The sequence below is a fragment of the Rhinopithecus bieti genome, unplaced genomic scaffold, assembly GCF_001698545.2.
Source record: "Rhinopithecus bieti isolate Rb0 unplaced genomic scaffold, ASM169854v2 scaffold_13709, whole genome shotgun sequence".
Classification (NCBI taxonomy): domain Eukaryota; kingdom Metazoa; phylum Chordata; class Mammalia; order Primates; family Cercopithecidae; genus Rhinopithecus; species Rhinopithecus bieti.
Window position 1 is genome coordinate 438,837 of NW_016807882.1, and position 25,186 is coordinate 464,022.

General features: G+C 34.6%; 1 pseudogene; it reads right to left on the reverse strand.

The window, feature by feature from the left end:
• Window positions 1-7,183: 7,183 nt before the first annotated feature.
• LOC108536936 (small EDRK-rich factor 1 pseudogene) overlaps window positions 7,184-25,186 on the reverse strand; it is a 107,811-nt pseudogene continuing 89,808 nt past the window's right edge.

The window sequence follows — 25,186 nt, forward strand, 5'->3', positions numbered from 1 at the left end:
CTCTTCTCACTTCATTTCATTCATTTGATCTTCAATCACTGATTGTCTTTCTTCCAGTTGATTGAGTCGGTTACTGAAGCTTGTGTATTTGTCATGTAGTTCTCATGTCATGGTTTTCATCTCTATCAAGTCGTTTATGGACTTCTCTGCATTGGTTATTCTAGTTATCCATTCGTCAAATCTTTTCAAGGTTTTTAGTTTCTTTGCACTGGGTTCTTATTTCCTCCTTTAGCTCTGAGAGGTTTGATCAACTGAAGCCTTCTTCTCTCAACTTGTCAAAGTCATTCTCCATCCAGCTTTGTTCTGTTGCTGGCAAGGAGCTGTGTTCCTTTGCAGTGGGAGAGGCACTCTGATTTTTTGAATTTTCTGCTTTTCTGCACTGCTTTTTCCCCATCTTTGTGGTTTTATCTACCTTTGGTCTTTGATGATGGTGACGTACAGATGGGGTTTTGGTGTGGACGTCCTTTCTGTTTGTTAGTATTCCTTCTAACAGTCAGGACCCTCAGCTGCAGGGACAGATGGTGCAGGACAGTGTGTGCAGCCCAACAAGCGAGAACCGAAGCAGGGCGAGGCATCGCCTCACCCAGGAAGCACAAGGGGGAAGGGAATTCCTTTTCCTAGCCAAGGGAAACCATGACACACAACACCTGGAAAATCGGGTCACTCTCACCCTAATACTGCGCTTTACCAAGGGTCTTAGCAAATAGCATACCAGGAGATTACATCCCGCGCTTGGCTCGGAGGGTCCCACACCCCCACCGAGCCTCCCTCATTATTAGCACAGCAGTCTGAGATCTAACTGCAATGTGGCAGTGAGGCTGGGGGAGGGGCGCCTGCCATTGCTGAGGCTTAATTAGGTAAACAAAGTGGCCTGGAAGCTCGAACTGGGTGGAGTCCACTGCAGCTCAAGGAGGCCTGCCTACCTCTGTAGACTCCACCTCTGAGGACAGGACATAGCTAAATAAAAAGCAGCAGAGACCTCTGCAGATGCAAATGTCCCCGTCTGACAGCTTTGAAGAGAGTAGTGATTCTCCCAGCACGGAGGTTGAGATCTGAGAACAGACAGACTGCCTGCTCAGTTGGGTCCCTGACTCCCTAGTAGCCTAGCTGGGAGACATCCTCCACTAAGGGCAGACTGACACCTCACACCTCACACGGCCAGGTACACCTCTGAGACGAAGCTTCCAGAGGAACAATCAGACAGCAACACTTGCTGTTCAGCAATCTTCTCTCTTCTACAGCCTCTGCTGCTCATACCCAGGCAAACAGGGTCTGGAGTGGACCTCAAGCAAACTCCAACAGACCAAAATCAAGCAACTTTTTAAATACATACATGGAATTTTTAAGATAGTGCTCAAGAAGACAATGTAGCATAATAGAATTTTATCCAACTAGTTGCTAATTAGATCACAGCATGATTAGTGTGTCATTGCCTTCATATAAAATTAATTTTATTACATATAAAAAAGTACAAATAATATAACAAATACTCACATATTCTTCACTAAACTAATGAAATAAACTCAAATATTTTGAATCTCCTTGTGTACTCCTCAGATTGCTTCTTTCCTGTATTAGCAATTATTCCTCTTAGGTGGATAACTAAGTGATGAATCTCCCCAATTTGGGGTTTACTTTTCCATGCACAGATCTTCATGTTTGCTATATATGTATATATCCATAGTACACACATATTTTTCATCTATTCAATCCACAAATATTAAGTGGTATATACTATTACATTAAGTGCATGTATTATTCTAGCTACTAGAAATAGGGCAAAGGACAAAACACAGACCAAATTCTTTCTTCTCATAAAGAGAGCATTTTAGTAAGTTTGGCAGACAGTGAAAAAAAAATAAATTTCTAAAATATATAATATTTTAGATGAGGGTAAGAGAAAAAAACAAAGTGTGATCAGTGTCAAGTTTCACAGATGATGTATTGTTTCTTGAGTAAGTAGTTAAAAGAAATGAAGGATTGAAAATATACTGGATATATATAAAGAACAGTAAAGAAATATAGAAAGAGAGGAGGAGAGGAGCAGAAAGTGAAATCAGAGAGACAAAAGAGTGTAGAGGAGTGTATAGATTTGGACTGGCTGTAGGCATTCATAATAACTTATTAATAACTCTTTGTCAGATGGTAACCAGTTGGCAGAATTTTATGCAGAGAATAGGCATGATATGATTGATATTTTAATCAAAAAATCCTGGTATGTTGAACATAGACTAGATTTATTTATTTATTTTGTTTTTGTTTTGTTTTTCAGTGGTGGGATTGACAGAAGGCAGAAAGTTCACTTGTGAGGTCTCAGAGGTGTACCTGGCCATGTGAGGTTGTTGCAATAATCCAGGTGAAAGATAATGATGGCACAGGTCAAGATTTTAGTTCTGAGCTGTTGGAAAGAGAACTACCATTAGCAGAAACAAACAAGCAAACAAATCTATTAAAAGAGCATGTTTGGAAGCAATGGCAGTAGAATGATCAGGAGCTCACTTTCAAACATAGTAAATTATATATGTATATTATAATATCAGGCAAAGATGCCAAGGGTACAGTTGTACATATGAGGCTGGACTGCAGGGAAAGGAAGATTGTAAATATAAGATTTGGAAGCATTACCATATAAATGACACTGGGCTTCAAGAGAATTAGCATAATAGTAAGGAGAAAAGGCCCAAATACTGTCATGCATCATTAAACAAGGATACACTCTGAGAAATGCATCCTTAGGCAATTTTGTTGTGTGTGACCATCACGTGGGATTCTTACACAAAGCTAGATTGTATAGCCTACTGCTCACCTAGGTTGTATGGTACACCCTGTTGCTCCTAGGCTAAAAACCTATGGAGCATGTTTCTGCACTGAATACCGTAGGCAATTGTATTCCAATGGTAAGTATTTGTGTATCTAAACATAGCAAAGATAATGGGTTGCACAATGACATTATGGTGGTTATGGTGTCACTAGATGATAGAAATTTTTCACCTCCATTATAATTTTATGCGTCCATCATTTTATATACAGCCCATTATTGATCAAAATGTCATTATAAGGTGCATTAACTCCCAGTGAGTAACAAAAATTGGATTGTGAGATGAGGAGAAACCAGTTATGGGATTGAGATTATCTTTTGAGAAAACCAGGAGAGTGTGATGTCCTCAGAGTAACAAATATGACAAATGCTAACAGATCAAGTAAATTAGGACTGAGAAATAACCATGGAATTATCTTACTGGAAGTCATTGGTGACCTCAATAAAAACCATTTTGGTTAGGTAGTAACAATGAAGTCTTGCTGGTAGGAGTTCAGTAGAGAATAGTGGAAGAAAAATTGGGAATCGTGGGTATAGACAAGGAGATAAGTGGATCAGTATTTGAGAAATTCAAGGTTAAGAGGCCATTTAAAAATGTCAGAAACAACAGCATGTCTGTATATTTATAGGAAAGTTCTAGTAGAAAGGGAATGGTTGAGAGAAAAAGAAAAATCACTAAAACAAAGACTTTGGAAGATAGAGAAAAGATCTATTTCGTAGGTAGGAAGGTGAAAGATATGCAGAGGAAAAAGTTGAAAATATGAGTTCAAGTGCAAGTGGTTTATTAGAAATTGTAGTGGGGGTTGTAGAAAGTCTCTTCTGACTTCCTCCTTCTCAGTGAACTAGGAAGTAAAGTACTTTATTAAGACAGCCCTAGAAAATTAATACAGTAAATCATAGTAAGAGCAAAGTTGTGGCCATACTGGAACATTAGTCAAAAGACAGGAAGTAATGGCTGGAAAGCCCAATGACTGAGTGTTGGACTTGCAAGTGGAGATGTTGATGAAGATCATTAGATGAAAGAACTTACAGGAACTGAGATGCTAGAAAATGGTAGATAATGGGCTGTCTTTTAAATCATCAAGAACTATGACAGCGCCGATGTTGGAGAAAGTGATGGGAAATCAGAAAGTAAAAGATTAAGTTGATACCAGGAACTGATCAGAGAGCTTTTACATGGCAGGTAGGAGCAAAAATAGAGGAATGGCTAGCATGATCTGATGATATAAGATTTAAAGCTGATATCATTATGTATGTTTAAACCTTTATTCAACTGATGTCATAGTATATGCATTCTTCTTAGAATTGGATTTTTATGTAGCCTTACAGTTGACACTTATCCACATAAGTATATGTTGATTAATTTCTACTGCACAGTATTCCATTAGATAACTATGGAAAATGTATCCATTCCCCTGTTAATAAATGTTTAGTTTTTTCCAATTCTTGATATTACAAACCAAGCTGTTTTCCATTGACTTTTGTTTTTATCTTGCTATACTTATAGTTATGTCTCAATCATTTAAAATTAAACCTACTACCTTTTTGTGATAAGTCCTTTTGGAAATTTTATATTATTAACACTTATAAAGAGCATTTTGTAATTTTTTTAATATTAACCTAACATTTTTTCATAATTATCTCCATACTTCTACATTTTTACAAGTACTATTATTATTATTTTACTATTTGTGTTTAATACATATTCTTGTTTTCTTTTTAAAAAATGTACTTGAAATTGTAAATTTCTGTGGCTTTTGCTGCATTTCACAAGTATTGATAAGTATATATATCATACATTTTTTCCATTCAGTTCTTCATATTTTTTAAAATCAATGACCTCTACTTTGAATTCTACTTAAACTCATAACTTGAAAAATGTTATATAAGTTCAATTTAATGCTTTCTTTTGCCCCTTATATCCCACTTCTTCCTCTGAGCTTTATTTCTCCATTGTTAAAATTCACCTTCTCTTAATTATTTTAGCAATGTTAAAGCCTCTCTTAAAAAATAATTTTAAGTAATTACTGAATTACAGATATTCAGATATAAGATTACAAGGTCTGACTAATGAATTATTTTAGTATTAATTAATGACTTTTATCTGTAATAACTATATAATACAGTCTAATTATACATTAATATTTTTATGCAATTAATACTTGGTCAACCTTTTTTTATTTCTTGAATTTCAAAATTTCTTAGTCATTGAGTTCTAGATATGATTATTTTAAATAAAATTTTATTATTTTATCAAAGCTGATATTTCCTGTATTTAAACAGGTAGATTTATATTTAGATTTAGTTCAACCATCTTATTTTGTGTCTTGTATTTCTGGTCCTCATAGTTTCCTTTCTTTGTTTGTAATTCCATTTTTGCTTCTCTAAAATTACTAGAAATTTTATATAATTTTTTTCACTTACAATTTCAAATGTTACATTTCACATTGTTTGTACTTATAAACTTTTTTAAACCTTTTTATAGAAGCATATCACTCTTCCATGTACCACTTCACAAATTTTCAGAATGTGACCATGCTCATGGAACCTGTCCCAATATAAAGAAGCAGAATATCATGAATATCCCAGGAAACCCTTAGTGTGCCCTACAGTTACTATCACCATCTGTTTAAATTTCTCTGTAGTATGTCAGGTAGTTTTCTTAGATCCACCTCTCAGGTCAATAATTCTCTAGCTGGCTCTTCCTAGTCTTCTTAGTCTGTTCATTGAGTATGATAGACAATGGTATGCATCCAGGTGAATGGGCCATGGGGTGCCTAGATTAGACATTTTTCCTGGCTATGTCTGTGAGGGTGTTTGTAAATGAAATTAGAATTTAAGTTGGTGGATTGAGTAAAATAGACTACCTTTCCCAACATTGTTGGGTATCATTTAATCCTCTGAGGGCCTGAATAAAGCAGAAGGTAAAGAAAGGAGGACTCTACCCCTTTTGTTTTTCTGCCACACTACTTAAACTGGAACATCTCATATCATATTTTGCCCTTGAACTGGGATTTATATCATCGACTTCCCCAGTTCTCAGGCCTTCAGACTCAGACTACGTTACACAACTAGCTTTCCTAGGTCTGCAGCTTGTAGATAGCATCGACTTCCCCAGTTCTCAGGCCTTCAGACTCAGACTACGTTACACAACTAGCTTTCCTAGGTCTCCAGCTTGTAGATAGCAGATCATGAGACTTCTCCATTTCTATAATTACATGAGCCAATTCCTCATAGTAAATATACATAATATATAACAATATGTATAATATAAAATATATATAATTCTATTTTGTTATCCCATCAATAAACTTCAGCATATTTAGTTAGAAGTTTTTCTCTGTTTTCATATTTATAATATTTTAATGCCTAATTCTGTTTATTTCCATCTACTAACATTCTAATCATATCATGTAATCTAGTTGTGTGAGTTCATTTTCAGCATTAACTTTTTTCTTTTTCTCTGATTTTATTATTTCAGTTTCCTTATTACTGATAAGGATATGTGGATTACAACAGTCCTGGAATGATTTTAGACAGAAAAAAAAAATTAAATGTAGACATATTTGGGCCCCAAGACATTTTTTTTTATATACTTGTCTTCCCTTCTTCCCTCCTTTATACCTAAGACCCTAAACAGAACAAAAATTTCAAGGCCAAATCTCTTTGTACGTATGTAGAGTTTTTCTAGGTCACTTTTCATAAATGGAGAATATCTATGAAAAGATTTTCATGCATATTTTAATGCAGGATTAGAAAATCCAGTTTACCCACTTGCAACAGCCTGAGGCTGTCTCTCTCGTTTTCCTGGGTGAATGACAAGCCTACAGCCAGCTTTTCATGCCAAAATACAGGGTAAAATTTACTGTGGGCTGCAATGCCATCGGCTCTCACCATGTTGACTTTTATTATATTTTGTACTTTTTGAATCTTTCCTTTATTATTTGGTGTTTAGTTAGAGCTTACTTTGAAGGTTTTGTTTCATCTATGATCTCATGTTCATAGCAGAAGGGAAACTATCTGAATCAGGTCATCATGGTTTTAAATAAAAGAAAGCAGTGTAAATGCTTAACCAAGTTCTCCTATTAAAAACAACCAGCAGCTGGACTCCCCACATCTGTGCCTCCACTCTTATTCTCAATCTTCATATTTCAACATTTTTTTTTTTGCATAGTTAGTGTTTTACTCTTAGAAAAATGCTTCTGAAACATCACACTAAGTCAAGCTGAAAGGTAAAATTTAAAATAGTTTTTAAAGCATACGTCATAACATACGTAATGACTGTTCAGTCTACAGAATCTTGACCTTAGAGCTTGTGACACACCCAGTTGGCAGTAGCACCCAGGTTTTCCAAATAGTCAGTCATCATTTTTCTTTTGTTTGCATAGACTTCTCATTAGCTGCCTTCTGCTTTTGTTGTATGATCTCAAAGTTCCTCTGCTTTCACTGAGAGGTAGTCAAGCTATTCTCTTTTCTTTTCCGCTTACTATTTCCCTGGGTTTTCTCCATGTTTTTTACTGATGTGCAAGTTCTCATTGATTTCCACGGATGCCGACCACTGACAGAGCCTGGATGAAAGCGATTAGGGAAAAGCAACAGCTCCCTGGCACGCTAGGCTACCGTCACCACCATTTTCTTTTCTGTTTCTACATTTATCAGCTAGCTTTTGTTTTCTCCCCTAAGACAACCTGTGTGGGGAAAACTTTCTCAAACCATGGGCTTCCTCTGCTCTCCTGTCACAACAATCAACACAGAAGACGTCCATGACAAAGTGTAGAGGGGAGTTTCCCCACACACCAAGCAGTGGACCCCAGATGAGTGTCCTCCTGTTCAATTCCAACACTGTCTATCTGGAGATAGCATCATATCCCACAGGGTGGGGCTCAGTCCCCAAAACTGCCCGTCGCTCACCAGTCACAAATCTAGGCCTCTGAAATTCTGACCAACTGGCATCTGGCATTGGGGTTCCCATGACTCCCTGTTTTGGTTCAATTAATTTGCTAGAACAGCTCACAGAACTGAGGGAAACAATTACTTACATTTGCTGGTTTTGCAAAGGGTATTGATGAAGAGTTGCATAGGGCAGGCATGTCGAAAATGGTGTGGAGCTTCCATGCCTTCCCCGGGTATGCCACCCTCCAGGAATCTCCATGTGTTCACCTATCTGGAGGCCAACTTAACCCAATCCTCTTGGGATTTTATGGAAGCTTCAGGACAGCAGTATTCCTTCCTTCCAGAATATAGGGCAGGACCCTCTCTGGGAAAATTCTTAAGACCCATGATCAGAAAGGCCAGGGAAGAGTAGAGTCCTGCCTGGGGCAGGTGAGAGAAAGGTAAGAGAAAAGAGGGAAAGAGAGGGTCAGAGTCCTGCCCCTAAGGCCTAACACGCCCAACATTATAACAAAAGATTGTAACAAGGGCTATGGAAGTTGTGAGCCAGGAACCTAGGATGAAAGCCAATATTTATCATGACACCACAAAACCAAATCTATCTAATCTCATCATTTGTACGTGACAGTTCTTCCATTTCATTCAATATCCTCCTAACACTAAAATTCTTTCCTGAGCTTATAATTCCCAGAAATACTTTCACTAATTGCAGGTATAGGAAAATCATTTTATAACTCTATTTTTAAAATTTTATATTTAAATAATGATTTAAAATAGCCTGTTTTTCAAGAAAAAATTTCTCTTTTAAAAAAAAAAAAAAAAAAAAAAAGTAGAAGAAAAAAAAGACCTAGCATGCTGTAAAATTTTAATAACATCAAATAAGATGGTACTTGTTGGAAATTAAGTATGCACAACTGTAAGGGGACATAAAGCTATCAAGAAAACTGCAGCTTTGCCACAATCCTTGATTAGCTCAAGTAACACTGGGGGATTTCCTTCAAAGTCGATTCTTTGCTACCAGCTGGAGACGTTCTTGTTTCTTGATAGATATCCTAGACCATAATTTAATCCATTAGTCAGCAAAGAGTGGAATCATTCTCATACGTACTCCAAATATTCTCTTTCATTTCTTTTGGGTCTATGCTACAAGTCAATACTTTCCCTATATGATTTCTTCAGGCTTTTTCATTTTATGTTTCAAGACAAACTACGTTTATTAAAAGTGAGGCTTTGGGTTGTACAACATTGCGAAGGTACAAAATGCCACTTAATTGTACGCTTTACAATGACTGATTTTATGCTGTGTGAATTTCACCACAATAAAAACATGAGATTTTCTCACCAGCAGTGTTGATAAAGCAGGGCCAATTTCTATTTATGAATCAAGTACACCGGTGATCTCGTCCTTGCTTTTGTTCAAACACAGAAATAAAAACATCTGAGAGATTTTTCCTGACATCCTTACCATTTGTACCCAGTCTTCCTTGAGCTTTCTGGAGCATTGAAAATGAAAATGACAGTCTTCCTCTTTAACGTCTCTTTTGCAATTTTTTTGCAAATTGCAAAACAATTTGCAAAAAACAATTGCAATTCTTTTGCAATTGTTTGTGTTAATGTTCTTCTGATCTAATTTTCTTCCTATCTTTCTGATTCAAGTTTTGTTTGCTGGTTTTAATTTTTCCACCTACCCTTTTGATGTTAAAATTTCATGTAGTCAATAGACTTTTTCTTTTGCAGTTCTACGTTAAGTTTTTGTGCAACTGAAGCTCACACAACACTTCAATGTACATCTACCGCTCTGCTACACCTCAGACTAATGCAGTAAATTGCATGCATTCTTTCTTGCTACCAACAGGCTGCTGAATGCTTCTAGATTACATCATTTTGTTTTGAAGAGTACCATGTTCATTTTCTCTAATCTCAACTGTACTCTCAGTTATTTCTATGTCTTCAGTCAACTGCACCTACACTTCTAAATATTTTCTCCAAGAAAACTGAATTAATGTAAATTCTACAAAAAGGCCATATTAGTCATTCTATAAATACATTGTCAGAATTAATGAATGAACACCTAGATCTTACTTCATATTTGGAATGTATATTTTAATTCATTCTTGCCTGCTCTATATTTCTTACAAAGATGTATTTGTTCAATGATTCATGAATGCAGTAGGTAAATTTTGTATTACAAAATAGTCTGTTCATTTTTCCCTGCTTCCTTCATAAGCTTCAACTGTGAAACAGCTTAATTGCTACTGACAATTATTTGTTAGATGTATAAAAGCCCCCTTTAGACCAATGTCAATGTTTGTTAATCTAACATTACTTTTTTGAAGGAAAATTACTGGTGTTAAATGTACACTCATGGAAGGAAGTAATGTAATCAGTTCTGTGGATTCAATGAACTAGGGTGTTAATTAATAATACTGGTTGCTTGAAAGAAAACAATTTGTACCTGAATATTTTCATTTGGCTACCTAAAGATCTTTTAAGGGATTATCTGATCATTAGGATGCTTATAATCTTGATAAAATACCCTAGTTGGGTGATTACAAAATAATGTAACGAGATCTTTCTTAAACTCAAGTATTTTATACAATATCATAAATAAAATTCTTCCTTACTGATGAATCAATACTATGTGATATCAAAATGATAAAGTTATAGCCCTATTCAATGTCTCTTTTTTCACATAATTTTAAATTAATATCTCTCTGGTCCTATCATTTTGTAAAATGTACCTTTATAATTAACTTATTTAAAATGATTTACCACTTCTATTATTGAAAGATAGTACATTATTAACATCACTGTCATTTTATTCAAACTTCTGCCAGTTTGATGCTGTTTCTAAAATGACTCAAATATTCTACATTGAAGCCATCCTATTTTCTTGACTACTTTTCTGAATAAATTATCTTTATCTACATGTTTCTTATCATTTTCTTTTCACAGGCAACTGAAATTAATTAAAAGAAAATAGACATGCTTTATACTTTCTATTTTAATTCAAACTATACTTGCTAGAGGCTGATGATTTAGTTCAGAGCTTCTACAAGACAATGAGTAAAACTGAGCCCAAACACCATAGCAATGCCAAGAGAGAAGCTTTCCCTCACTAACTGCCTTAGTCCATTCACGCACTGCTATAAAGAAATAAGTAAAACTGGGTAATTTATAAAGAAAATAGGTTCAATCCACTCAGTTCCATAGGCTGTACAGGAAGCATGACTGGGGAAGACTCAAGAAACTTACAATCATGGTGGAAGGCAAAGGGGTAGCAGGCACATCTTAAGTGGCCAGAGAAGGGGAAAAGCTCCAAGGGGAGGTGCTACACACTTTTAAACAACCAGATCTCAAGGGAACTCACTATCATGAGTACAGCAAGGGAGAAATCTGCCCCCATGATCCAATCATCTACTACCAGGTCCCTCCACATCAATGGGGATCACAATTCAACATGAGATTTGGATGGGGATACAAAGCCAAACCTTACCAGTAATCACCATTCTAGGTTTTTTGTTTTGTCTTGTTTTGCTTTGTTCTGTTTTTGTTTTTTGCAAGAAGTTGGTTTATTCTCATACCTTCAGCTGCCTCGGCCAAGTCTTTGAAATAACTCCTTTTATCATTGATAAGTTAAGTAGTGAATTCAGTAAAGCAACGATTTAGCAGAAAACAAATGCACATATTATTTCACAATTTGGAACAAGAAAAAAAATACATGAGAAAAAGAAAAACATCATAAAAGTCAATATATTTTGCTCTATGCTAGGGAATCTTTATTTCCTCTTATTTCACAGCCATTCACTATACTCCCCATTCACTGAGTTATCTCACCCTGGATTTCCTAGTCTTGTATAAATCCACAAAACGATGCACTATTTTCTTGATCGCTTTTGCATTTCAACTAAGCAGGATGTTTCTATAATATACCAATATATTTGTATTATAAAGATCTATGGCTATACCCACCCTTACCTGGTTTCAACAGCATTTACTGTCTATGCAGTCTTTTATAAAATTCCACTTTGGGAAATCATTTCTATTAATATATTTTTTAATCAACAAGAGGAGGTTGTTCACACATATAAATAACCTTGAATTCATTAATATAAACTTGTAATAAGGCAGTATAATTAAAAGAATAGGATGAGTTCAAATTCTAGCTTCAGCATTTAGCATCTGAATGAGATTTTCAGGTTATCTGACTTTCCTAAACCGAAAATTCCACAAACTCCCAAGGATATCATCTGTAAAACATTTTAAAGAAGTTGTGTGGTTTACAGTCCTTGGAAGTACTACCTTGCATATGACAACCTTTCAATGATAGAGCGATAATGGTATTATTAGTTTTATACTCATCTACCTTAGTTGAACAACTTTAAAATGTTGTAAACTATAAGATTTCATAAGTCACAACAACTTCAGTTAATCCGTTTTCCGCTCCCATTCATTTTAAGTACTCTGTGTAAGAAGTAGCATCTAAATTTGACACATAACTCATTTTAACGTCAAATTTTTTTTTTTAATTACAAATCTGAAACATACCTTTTTTATAATACCACGTGAAAAATGAGGAATAATTAACTATCTAATTCATGGGTATGGATCTATGAAGCTATGATTAACAATTTTAACTTCATATGGTAATATTCTTCTCCAATGATCTTTATAGCTTCAAAACAATTTAGAACAGAGAATGTAAAGGTACAACAGAAATCTGCTAAGCATAACTTCATTACTCTAATTCATCATAATTAACACACAATTTTAAATAATTAACTTACCCTTGCTCAGCCTCAGTTTTTTTTTCTTGAGCACTTTACATTAGAGATAATATGATATGCACCACAGAGAAACTGAGAAAAGTTTTTACTGAAGACAAATTTAATTCCAGCTCAACAGAAGAAAGTCAAAAGTAAAGGCACAATGTTAACTACTAGCAGGGAGTTGCTCACTGTCCTTTGTACTTCTAAGTTGTCTTTCAAAAGTGTAAGATTGAAAGGAGGTTAGAGTATGGTCTCTGATTTGTAGTATTTGCTCTGAATTGCCTGGAATTCTATTTGTTTTCTTGTCTAGTGCTGACATGGATTTGATGGCTTTAAGTTTTTTGCCATTGTCCCCACAGGATTCTTTCCTTATCAGCTCTTGGCAGATTGCAACCGTTTAAGGAAAAACTTCTTTACTGGCTATCAACTTTATTTTCATAGCTTCTTATTTCTCAGTGTCAAATGTATTATGTACATTAAAAAAAAGTGCAATCATCCATGCCAGGCAATTGTAAGTAGAATTGTATTTTAAGTGATACAGCAAATGAAATTGACCTTGGTAAGCCTCATGACTTGTCAGAAATACGGCCATTCCTTCAATTCGAGTTTTATTCACAGAATGCAAGAGCTAAGCTTAAGGAGGGTATACTGTTTTAAGAAGAGAAAGTCACAGCTATTTCTTAAAAACAATGGCATTTGTGCCATCTTCGGCAGATGACAGTGTGCTATTTGAACAACATGACAAGCGTCTAGTATTCTTTCACGTTCTGCAGAGGTAATTTTCAAACTCTGGTCTTTTGCCAAGCAGCAGTGGCACTGGCAGGGTAGTCATTCAAAATTCAAAATTTCAGACCCCACCCCTCAGAAGTACTGAATTCTGGGGTGGGACTCAGCTGTCTGGTTGGTTTTAAACAGCTCTCCAGGTGGTTCTGGTGCACACTAAACTTTGGGTACCACTAGGATAAGCTGTAAACCAAAATTACATGCAAGATGAATTTACGTACTTTAGTTACCATTTATTTTTGCAACCACCCTGGTTATAAAACTAGTTCTGTGAAAATAAATAAATAAATAGTCACAGAACATTGTGATTGGGAGAAAACTAGTAAATTATACCTTGAAAATTCGAAGCCCATCAGCTCCTCGTAGGCTGTAAAAAGTCCACCAAGGAAGAAAAAAACTGAAATGAACTAATACATAGAGTAAGCAGCAAAATGAAACCTTAAAAGGAGAACATCAAAAGTCAGAAAGAAAATAACCCCAGTCCCAAACCTTGCAATGTTCCCTTTGCCTCACTGATAGTCATAAACAATTCAGTAATTTAATACCGAACAAGACAAACATTTGCTACATGTACATTGGATATATTTTCTACAACACAGTATATGAAAAAAGTGAATCCATTCACCATTATAAAAAACAAAAGTATTCACTGCCCAGCAATTTCTTGAGAAAATATTGCTAGATTTGATAATATCTTTATAAATAAGACTGAAAAGTGGAGAGCTCCTCGGAACTTAATAGTTGAGACAGAATCAGGGAATTGGAAAAAAAATGCATTTTGTCTTCAGTCATTTGCCTGACAGCAGTTTTATTTTAAAAGCTTTCTTGCTGAAACTAGAAATGCTTTGAAGAGAAACAATAAGAATCTTCATTTTGAAATCAGCTAAGCAAGAGTGAAAATTCTGCCAAGTGGACTGGCTGCATGTCAGGATCATTGTAAAAATACGTTGTGGTGAATTCAGGCCTGAGTCAAAGGCGATGGCCACAAAGGGCAGGATAATGGCTGAGTGATGGAGATCACATCCCATTCCCATCACTATGAAAATAGAAAGCAAATACGAAGAATGAAATTTCAATGTGCCTTGAAAATTAAAAGCAGTTCAGTGCGAGAATGGAAGGTTTGGTCTTTCTTCACCAAGAAAGGATATACAAAATAGTGTATCATTTTTCTTCAAATTCATGAATCATCAACTACGCATGCTACCAATTGCATCGTCATCATTTTATTGACCTGTGTAATTTTTAAAATGAAAATTAATACAAAGAATTAGAGTACATCACCTCATTCAAATATTTTAAACACCTTACATCCTTATAATATCTATTTTACAATGAAGGGTCCTCTTTATTTTCAGATGACCAAATTTTGAAAATAAGATTTCATTTGGAGACAAACATAACATGACTTTCAAAGAACAATCTTCAACACATAGAGCTTTTCAAATCCTCAAGTCTCACATGATAGTTTTTCCTACATATAATTAATAACAAACTATCTCAAAACAGTTTTGTTCATCTAATGCTTATGCAAACTTAAAGAACATATTCTGCTATTGGCCACTGCATTTCCTACTTATTGGTAATTTCTCTATCAGTCTTTGAGATTAATTTGTATTGTTTTATGAAAGCAATTTAGATGTTAATCTAAATAAGAGAAAATATATCTAGAGCTCACTACTTAAACACATGGTATCAATTGCTATTTTTCTACTTGAAACCAAATTAATACAAATAATGTATCTATTCTACCCACTAAAGAATAACTTTTTATACAAACAGTCTTGAAAATGATAATGTTTTAGAATCATAAAATAAAATACTGAAATGCTATTTAGTTCAATTCCCATTGCACAGATAAGAAAACTGAATATCAAATTACAGTAATATGTCCTATATCACTTAGTGGATGATATAAGAGCTGAATCGATTCCCAGTATATTTTAAACTCTTTGGGGAATGACATTTTATTTTTTTTAACCGTTAAATTATACTGGGCACATAGTCTAGTGCCTTGCACATATAGTTACCAGATAATTTTTAATAAATGATCTCCAATTTAGGCCTTTTTTTTCCAAATAGAAAACTAGGAATGTTATAATAATATTCATAAAATCTTGACTTATATTTCATCTCAATGAAATTTGAACTTCTCCAATATATAAGAATAATACCCTATTTGTTGTTTGGGTCTCAGAACACAGTATAGAAAATGTTTAATAAATGAAGTTGAATTAATGAATATATAAAAAATAATATATCAATCAAAATAATATTGATGAATACGTATTAGTAGTAATTAATGGATATTATATTAATCAATTAACTAATAGTTAAATGAACATGTAGAAATATATATTACATGTATATTATGTAATTTGTATACATATATGCATATATGTTTAAAAGAAAGCAAACTATGAAACCAGATGTGATTATTAGTTTCTCTGTCATCTTAGCAATACCATAGTACAGTTATTTAATCAAATGATCTAAGTGTTGCTATGAAGGTATTTTGGTAGATGTAGTTAACATTCATAATCAATTCATTTTAAGTAAAGAAGAGTACCCTAGATAATGTGGGTGGGCCTTGTCCAATCAGATGAAGACCATAAGAGCAAAAGCTGGAGTTTCCCAGAGAACAAGGATTTCTGCCTCTAAACTATAACACAGAAATTCTGCCTGCATTTCCAGATTACTGGCCTGCCTGATAGATTTTCAGCTTGTCAGCCCCATGATCATATGAGCCTAGTCTTTAAAATAATGCATTTTTAAAATAATGCATACATTCCTTGAAATAATACAAAAGAATATGTATATTCTATCGGTTCTGTTTCTCTGGAGAACCCTAAATATTATACCAGAATTATAAAATCAACTTGAGAAATATCTGATACCTCCTACTAGTTTTATTAGAATATCATTGCCTTCTTCACATTAGGCATTCTAAACTATTTAGCAATACACAATTAGAAAACATAAAATATATATTTTGCTGATTAGTTGGTATATTTGTCCATTTCACACTGCTGTAAATAACTTCCTGAGACCCAGTGATTTACAAAGGAAAGAGATTTAACTGACTCACAGTTCCGCATGGCTGGGGAGGCCTCAGGAAACTTACAATCAACGCGTAAGGCACTTCTTACATGTTGGCAGGTGAGAGAGAGAGCATGCACAAGAAAAACTGCCACTTTTAAAACTATCAGATCTCCTGAGACTCACTCACTATTAGAACAGAATGGGGTAAACCACTCCCATAATTCAATCACCTCCCACCAGGATCCTCCCTTGAGACAAAGGGATTACAATTCAAAATGAAATTTGGGTGGGGACACAGAGCCAAACCATATCAGTTGGCCAAAAATGTGTGTAACCTCATCTCTTTCTTTTCTCTCTTTTGAACAAAACATTCATAGTCATAGCCAGGATTTTTATTAGGTCATGATTTGTATGAAAATATTAGGGTCCTTCAACATGTAAACATGATTTTACACATTCCCACTTTTTGACCTGCTCCGAATATTTAATACCTTGAATATAATCACCTACTTTTCTGTGGTGTGGCTATAACATGTGACAGAGATAAAACAATGTTTTATGACATATTCCATTCCAAATTAAAATATTTATATTTACCTGAGTTATATTTTAAAAAACAAAAAGACAAATTTGTTTAAACCAGACATCTTCACTAGTTATTTTACTCCCCAGTAAGTATGTGTTTTGAGAAAAGCTTTAACTGAAACCATCTGTTGATGACTCATTCACTCTTGAATCATCTAAAATATTTTTTCTCCAATTTACACCAATGCATAACAAAATGTCTTTCAAAATTTCTGAACTACATTTTTTCATTAAAAACAGAAAGCCAAGCAAAGAAGTAACCAAAAAAAAAAAGAAAAGAATGGATTAGTTACAAGTCAGAGTTCCAAACACTAATTTTCACTTGTTTTTAAGTGAGATTCATATTAACCCACTTTTGTTTAAATGTTGAGGCTTTCTGTTGATTTCACTGTGATGAAAGCCTGGCTGATGCAGTAGACCATTATACTTGAAAAACTCCTCACATATATTTTAAAAGCTCATGCCTTGCAGTGTATACCTAAAATTCCACAATAAGTAGAGGACAGATAGATCTGCAAAACCAAAGCCCACTGTATTAATTTTCTTTTGCTGCAAAACAAACTACCACAGGCTTAGCAGCTTAAAACAACACACATTTTATTATCTTGCAGTTTCTGTGGTCGGGAACATGGCTTAGCGGAGTACTTTTACTCAGGGTCTCATAAGGCTACTGTGGAAGTGTTAGGTGGACTGTTTTTCATTTGGAATCTTGACTGGGGAAGAATCCACTTCCAAGCTCTTTCTTTTAGCAGAATTCATTTCCTTATGGCTTCACGACTGAGAGTCCCAGCATTTTTGCTAGCTATGAACTTGAGGGGGTTTTCCTGTCCTAGAGACCACCCACAGTTCCTAAAAACCAACAGTAGTTCCTTGCCACATAGGCTCCCCCAAACTGATTGCTGACTTCATCAAGCAGAAAGGTGAATCTTGATTTCATTTTGCCATGATACATCATGCCTTACCCTTACATAAGGTAAAGTAATCACAGAACTGACCTTCTATCATCTTATCATTTTTGCCATGTATATATATATTACATATTGTCATGTATATAATACACACACACACACACACACACACACAAACACAAACACACGTGTTCATTTCTATTGGTTAGAAATAAATTTTAAAAGTTTTAAGTCTCACACTCACTCAAGGGGGAAGGATTACACAGAGGCATAGACACCAGGAGAGGGGAACCAATGAGATTTGCCTGAAGGTCTGTCTATCACACCCAAACTCAGCATACACTTTTCCTGAGAGATTTAAAATATTCTCAGAGGCTTCAAGCATTCATATATTTATAATTTATTTTACCAAATGCACAAATAAAACACATGGAAAAAAATGTAGCTGATAATCTCATTGGTTCAAAGTGAAATTCCAAATACCCGATTCTGCAATGGCTCTTTCTATTTGAGCCTTATTTGTGTATTTTTAATTTTGAGAAAATTATTATTATTATTTATACCACCAAAGTGTTATCCTCACTATACGTCATGACCCAAATCAGCTAATATTTGATAATTTAATTTATTTATTTATTAAAACACATATTAAATCTTACATCATTATCCCTGCTCTCTTGTGGTCTTTAGCTTTTCGTTGGAAAAGAATTGTATATAAATTTACATTTTAACATATACAAGTTAAAACAAGTTATTCTTACTTTTAAGAAATACAATTTAGGGTTCCTCCATTTATTAAAATTTGCAATATCCTTAGGTACACATAAAGCTTCACAGTAGCATGCTATATTCTTAAATTCAAAATAATTATGAATCCTGGTATTTGTAAAGCAATCAATAGCCAAATCTCTGTGTGAGTCAGGAATTAAGTCATGTATGTATGTGCTCATTACATTCCCTGAGATATACAGACAAAAATGTCTCCAAATGTTGCCAAATATGCCCTGGATGGGCAGAGGGAGTACAATGACCATAATAGAGAAATAATGTTTTATAGAAAATTTAAATAGTATTTAAGTTGTCAAAACCTTTCATGTACAATCAAAGGACAGTGGGTCAGAAAGAGACTCTGAAGAACAATTAATGTATTCACTGTTACCAGACAGGTTAATACTCTAATCTATCAAAATGAACAAAGTGATACACTGTTGCAAATAATATTAGCACAAATTACCATTGGGTCTAAATTCTGTGTAATCAAAAGAATCTTGTTGGAGGATTACTATTTCTTTCCAGGAAACAGCATAACACGGAATAAGATTATTATATCCAACAATGGTTCACTTACTTTGATTCCTCAGTCTCTTTTCCTAAACAGTAGTGAAAAATGTCAAACTATCATTCTCTGCAGTATTCCACTACTTTTATTTTCCTTTCTAATAGTGAACGTTTGTTATTCATTTTCTTATTGATTACTAGGTTCTAGGCACTCCTCCAAGAACTTCAGAGGAACTGTCTCTTTTCATGATCACAGTGAGCCTATGAGATAGTTATTATTATTAAACTCATTTTTCAGATTATGAAACTGAAGCTCAGAAAGTTAATGGGAGTTGCCAAGGTCAGAGAGTACTCAGGTAGTCTGACTTGCCTTCCTCTGCCTTTGTCCTTTATTCTGTTCTACACGTCTGCTTCATACTGAAATAAAATAAATCAATACATTACATTGTCATTATCTAACTCAAGTTTAGAAAATTACTTTTGTGATCCAGCGCCAGGTAACAAAAGTGGAAGACATTTAAGAGATTATTTCAACAATCAAAATATAATAAAATTAATGCATTTAACTACAATAATCACAATGGATTAAGTACTAGAAGACTAATAAAAGGTAAAGAAAAAATTTCAGAACATGATAAATTCTGGAAGAAAGGTATCTTGAAAAAGCAATATCATTAATTGCAGATGCAGATAAACAGATAAATAATATATGCAAAGAACTCAGCTAAATAATTTACAAAGGTGATTCTTTTCTATTAAAAAACACACCCAGCATTTTTCTGATGGGGAAATTGAAAACTGAAGAGACTAAAGACACCTTATCAACGTAAAAACTAGTAAATAGCAGAATCAGCACTCAATGCCAGATTTGTTGGCTCCAAGTCATGCCATGATGTAACCACTAAAATATACTGAGATACTGTACCAGAAGGGCAAGCAATTTGAGGAGAGATAATGAACTTGGATTGGGACATCCTCCTTCAATATATGTGAACACACATACATAGACACAAACCCACCCCTGCATACACATACTCAGAAACCTTATTTTAATTGAAATTTTTTTAGAAATCATTAGATTCACATAGTTTTAAGATGTAATAGAATCTATGTACAGCATTCCCAGTTACCCCAAACTATAACATGTTTCAAAACTGTAGTATATGATAACCAAGATATTGATAAAACCCACCAATTCACCAAATTTTCCAGTTTTACCTGTGTTTGTCTCTTCTGTGTGTATTTAGCTATATACAGTGTTAGACTTTCATAGGTTTATGCATCCGCCAGCACAGAACAGTTGTATCACCACATGTGTCCCTCATGTTGCTCTTTTGTAACCAAAACAGTTTCCTCAGATCCTCTAACCAGTCCTTCACCCCAAGCAACCACTAATCATTTGTCTACTTCTAAAATTCTAAAATAACATTTTTTAAATGTCACATACATAAAATCATATGATATTATTCTTTTAAGATGTTTTTCCTCAGTATAACATCCTAGAGATTAATCCAAATGGTAGAATGAATAACACTTTCCTCCTTTCCATTGATGAGTAGTACATGGAATGTAGTTACTACAATATTTCAAACATTCATCTATTGAAGGACACCTGGACTCCATCTTCATTCAGTATAGACAAAAGCTGTAAAGAGCCCATTTTGGTCTATGTTGAATAGAGCTCCTATGAACATTTGTGCACAGGTTTTTTTTTTTTTTATTATACTTTAAGTTCTAGGGTACATGTGCATAACGTGCAGGGTTTGTTACATATGTTATACTTATGCCATGTTGGTGTGGGCTGCACCCATCAACTCGTCAGCACCCATCAATTTCATCATTTATATCATGTATAACTCCCCAAAGTCCAATCCCTCCCTCCTCCCCCCTCCCCATGATGGCCCCAGTGTGTGATGTTTCCCCTTCCCGAGTCCAAGTTGATCTCATTGTTCAGTTCCCCACCTATGAGTGAGAACATGCGGTGTTTGGTTTTCTGTTCTTGTGATATTTGCTAAGAATTGATGGTTTCCAGCTGCATCCATGTCCCTACAAAGGACGCAAACTATCCTTTTTTATGGCTGCATAGTATTCCATGGTGTATATGTGCCCTTTTCTTATCCAGTCTGTCCAGATGGGACATTTGGTGTTGATTCCAAGTCTTTGCTATTGGGTGAATATCTGCCGCCAATAAAACATAGTGTGCATGTTCCTTTGTAGTAGAATAAATTTATAATCCTTTGGGTATATACCCAGTGAGGGGTGGCTGGTCATATGGTACATCTTAGTTTAGATCCTTGAGGAACTTCGCCATACTGTTTTCACATAATGTTGAACTAGTTTACATCCCACAACAGTGTAAAAGTGTTCCTATTTCTCCACATCCTCTCCAACACCTGTTGTTTCCTGACTTCTAATGATTGCCATTCTAAACTGGTTGAGAATGGTATTCTCCATTGTGGTTTTGAATTTGCATTTCTCTGATGGCAGTGATGATGAGCATTTTTTCATGTGTCTGTTGGCTGTATGAATGTTTCTTTGGAAATGTCTGTTCATATCCTTTGCACTTTTTGATGGGTTGTTTGTTTTTTTCTTGTATATTTGTTGAGTTCTTTGTAGCATTCTGGATATTAGCCCTTTGTCAGATGAGTTAGGTTGCAAAAATTTTCTCCCAATTCTGTAGGTTGCCTGTGCACTCTGATGGTAGTTTCTTTTGCTGTTACAGAAGCTCTTTAGTTTAATTAGATCCATTTGTCAATTTTGGCTTCTGCTGCTGTTGCTTTTGGTGTTTTAGACATGAAGTCCCCTATGCCCCATACCTATGTCCTGAATGGTACTACCTAGATTTTCTTTCTAGGGTTTTTATGGTATTAGGTCATAACATTTAAGTCCTCTATCCATCTTGAATTAATCTTCGTATAAGGGGTAAGCGAAAGACCAGTTTAGCTTTCTACTTATGGTAGCCAGTTTTCCCAGCACCATTTATTAAATAGGGATCCTTTCCCCATTTCGTTGTTTCTCTCAGGTTTGTCAAAGATCGATGGCTGTAGATGTGTGATATTTCTGAGATCGTTCTGCATTGTCTATATCTCTGTTTTGGTACAGTCCCATGCTGTTGGTACTGTAGCCTTGTAGTTATTTGAAGTCGGTAGCGTGATGCTCAGCTTTGTCCTTTTGACTTAGATGTCTTGGCAATGTGCTCTTCTTTGGTTCATATGAAACCTTTAAAGCGTTTCAAAAAAAATTCTGTGAAGAAACTCAAGGTTCATTATAGATTTCCAATGCCATCCCCATCAAGCTACCAATGTGCACAGGTTTTTATGTGAACATATGTTTCCATTTCTCTGGAATAAATTCTTGAGAGTGCAATTGCTGGGTCATATGGTAATTGCATATTTTTATAAGAAACTGTCAAACTGTTTTCCATTGAATCTGTACTGGTTTGCGGTCAAATGATCAATCTATGAGTGCTCCAGTTTATCTACAACATCACCAATATTAGGTGTTACCATTTTTTCATTCGATTGGCCATTCTGATATGTGTGTAGTAATATTTCATTGTGGGTTTAATTGGAATTTCTCTATTGGCTAGTGACATTGAATATATTTCCAAACACTTATTCATCATCTGTGTATTCTCTTTGGTGTAACGTCCATGTTTTTTGTTCATAAAATATCTAAATAGATAATAATAGTTCAAAAAGTATCTAAATAGATATTTTTCATTTTGTTTTGTTTTTGACATGGAGTCTCACTCTGTCACCCAGGCTGGAGTGCACTGGTGCGATCTCGACTCACTGCAACCTCCACCTCCCGGGTTCAAGCGATTCTCCTGCCTCAGCCTCCCTAGTAGCTGGGACTACAGGCATGTGCTACCATACCTGGTTAATTTTGTTGTTGTTGTTCAGTAGAGATGGGGTTTCACCGTGTTAGCCAGCATGGTCTCAATCTCCAGACCTCGTGATCCGTCCACCTTGGCCTCCCAAAGTGATGAGATTACAGGAAGGAGCCACCACACCCCGCTATAGTTTTAAGTGTTCTTTACATGTTTCAGATAATAGTCCTTTTCTTACGTCGTTTGCAAATAGTCTTCCCACTCTGTAGTCTTTACATTTTCTTCACATGGGTTTTGCAGGGCAAACAATTTTATTTGTAGAGCAAAATTTTACTTTTCATGAGATTTAATTTATCAATTATTTTTAATGAATTGTATTTTAGTGTCAAATCTAAGAATTTTTTGAGTAGTACCATATTGCAAAAATTTTTCTCTCATTTCTTTAAAAAAGTATTATACCTTAAAAGTTTTAAACTTAATTGTATGGCATCTATTCTGAGCTACATTTCCCATAAGTGATCCTCCCTTCTTCGTCTCCCAAAGTACTGGGTTAACAGGCATGAGCTACCACACCTAGCCTGTTTGTTTGTTGGTTGGTTGGTTTGTCTGTGAGATAGGTATCCATAGATATTCAATTTATCCAGTAGCATTTGTAGAAAAGGTTATTCCCCATTAAATTGCTTTTGCATCTTTTTAAGAATCAACTGAGCATGTCTGGGTCTATTTGCAGGTGTTCTGTTCTGTTTCATTGATCTGTCTTGATTACCATAGCTATATGGCAATCATGAATATCAGGTAGATTGATGTCTCATTTTAATCTTCCTTCTTGGGACTGTTTTAGCTTTTCTAGAGCCTAGGCCTTTCTATGAAAATTTCAGAATGAGCTTGGCAATCTCTATAGAATCACTTACTGGAGATTTGATAGGAAGTGCATTAAACAAATATAAATGTGAAGAGAGTTGATACCTTTACTATATTGAGTTTTCCAGTTCAATGAGCATGGTATATTTCCCCAGGTATTTAGGTCATCTTTGACTGATTTCATCAGCATTTTTAATTTTCAGTATACAGATACTGTAAGTGTTTAATTAAATATATAACTATTTTATTTTCTTTGGAGAAATTTTAAATATCATTGTTTTAATTTTGGTTTTCATATTCTCATTGTTAGTATACAGAAATGTGATTGGCTTTTATGCATTTATGTTGTGTCCTGTCACCTTCCTCCACGTACTTATTGGTTCCAGGAGTTTGTTATAGATTCCTTAGGATTTTTTATGTAGATAATTATGCCATTGGTCAGTTTTATTTCTCTTATTTTGTTTTCACTTTCCAATCTTCATGTCTTATATTTATTATTTTATTTTTTTATTGAAGTGACTATAATTTTCAACACTATGTTTTATAAATGGTATAAAAGCAGAGGCATTTTGTTTTTTTGCCAGTATTGGGGGAAAATATTCAGTCATTTACTCTTAGGTATGATGTTGGCTATCAGATCCTTTAGATGCTCTTTATTCAAGCCTAGGCAATTCTCCTCTATTCCTTGCTTTCTGAGGGATTTTTATGAAAATGAATTAGGGTAGAATGGAAATAGGTTCATAAAAAGCTTTTCCTACAACAATTGATATAATCATTATGCTTTTCTTCATTAGTCTGTTAATAAGGTGAACTACATTGACTGATTTTTAAAATATTTAAACCAGGCTTGAATAACAAGAATATATCCCACGTAGTCAAGTCATGTAATTATTTGTATGCATTTTTGTATTCAGCGTGTATTATTTTGTTACTTTTTTAGGTCTAAATTAATGAGGAATATTGGTCTGTAATTTTCAATTTTTGTAACATCTTTATCTAATTTTGGAATCAAAGTATATCACTGACTTAATAAAATGAGTTGGAAGGCATTTCCACCTCTTGTATCTTCTTAGACAATTTGTAAAATTGGTGTTCATTATTCTTGTAAATATTTAGTAGAATTCTTCAATGAAATTAACTGAGCCAAGGTATTTCTTTTTGGGGAATTTTAAATTACAAATCAAATTAAATAATGGTTATGAGGCTACTGTATCTATTTTATCAAGGGTTTTTATGCAGTTTTCAGATTTTGAGGAGTTGGCCCATTCTGTTTAAATAGTTAAATTTATGAGTGTAGAGTTGTTTTTAGTATTTCTGGATTATTCTTTTAATAACAGAAGGGTCTGTAGTTGCATTGCTTGTTTTATACCTAATTTTGAGAATTTGTGTCCTTTTTCTTTTTCTTTTGTCAATATTGTTGGAA